This window comes from Dipodomys spectabilis, unplaced genomic scaffold, assembly GCF_019054845.1.
Source record: "Dipodomys spectabilis isolate Male_0828 unplaced genomic scaffold, ASM1905484v1 ptg000545l, whole genome shotgun sequence".
Lineage (NCBI taxonomy): Eukaryota > Metazoa > Chordata > Mammalia > Rodentia > Heteromyidae > Dipodomys > Dipodomys spectabilis.
In genome coordinates, this window is record NW_024871222.1 from 1,202,106 (window position 1) to 1,203,758 (window position 1,653).

Sequence of the window (1,653 nt, forward strand, 5' to 3'; positions counted from 1 at the left end):
GGAAGTGAAAAGCAATAGGGCTGAAATGAAGAGAATGATGCAGTATGTACAATGAGCATATCTAAAACATAAATCAGTAAATAAAAGCAGAAGTTTTGCATACAGCCTCTTTGCACTTAGGGAAGTAATATACTCATGTAAGTAAGTAGGACACTAAACTTGGCTTTCTCTTTTTGAATTTTCTTTTGTGGCCATCCCATGGCTTAAACTGAGGACGCGATGCATTCCTCAGCTGTTTTTCACAAGACTGAGGTTTTACTACTGCCACAGCTCCACTTCCAGCCATCTGGTTGTAAAATGAACATAAGTGCCTCCCAGGCTTTCCTGCCTGGTCTGGCCTGTATCTCCTGCTTGGCTTTCTCTCTCAAAGCTGGAGCTCCACCCTCTAGGCCACTGCTCCCCTTCTGGATTTCTAGTGGTTTATTGGAGACAATAAACCTTTCCTCCTAGGGCTGGCTTTGAATGGAGATCTCCTAAGGAGGCTTCAAGAGGATTACCTCAGGAATTCACCTAGAAGCCGCTCCACCAAACCTTTAGTCTAAATCTCGAGAGGTACTAGAGAAAAATGGAAACAGGAACATGCTTCTAGTGTGTCCTAGATACTTAAGGTTGGAGATACAAAACACTCATAATTATTAGATCATTTTATAGGCAAAAGGAGCAATGCAGATAGTATGAAGATCGCTCCAGGTTTTGGTCCTCATGTCCTGAGACAGTAAATTCACTGCAGCTCACTGCTAAGTGACAGAACTGGCATGTCCTGTGGACATTTGTTCCTAAATCCTGTAACACTCATTTCTCACTTTTGGCTTCAAACCTGTGACCAGAGGGTAAGATGAAGAGAGAAAATACTCTCAGAGAAAGCACGTGTAAAGAACATTAGTAGTTTACTTATAAGTCCCAACCATAGAAATGACCCTATTAAGAAGTCAGTCCAGATTATAAAACAAAGAACTAAAGAAAGAACTTGAAAGTGCCCACTGAGTGCAATCCCAGCTCCTCAGGAGGCTGAGATGTAGAGAATTTGGGTTTGAAACCAGCCAGTGTAAGAAAGTCTTTGACAATGTTATTTCTAAGAGATCACAGAAAAACCCAGAAGTGGGGCTGTGACTCAAAATTAATGCAGTACTCTTGAGCAAAAGGAGCTCTTGGACCAGGCCTCGGCTCATAGTTCAACCCCAGGACCTGCCCCCTCAAAAAAAAACCTTTACCCCAATTTCTTTGTCTATGTATGGGTGTATTCCATAGGTGAAACACCAGAGTAGCTATGATGAATGGCACCAAGCAAGGAAAATTATATTCAATACAATGAGTTCATAACACAGAGAGTGCTTTTATGATATTGCATGTTTCAGGGCTCCCCTCACTGCTCCCAATGTAGCCTGAGGGTTTCTCTGCATCCCAGGCCTGTTGGAGGAAGTCTCCCTCATTGTCTGGACAGGAACACAAAAGACCTCATTCCAGTACAGCTGTGTACCAAATAACTCCATCTGGGCCAATTAGTGAGGATGTGTGGGTGGGCTCTGAAAGTCAGGAAAAAAAGGCCTCCTTGTACCCTTAGCTATCTCTCTTCCCAGTGCTCTCTTTTAACAGGAGACCTTCATTTTTGCCACCTCCCATGGCAGGCCAAGTTCTGTGCTCTTATCCTGCCTT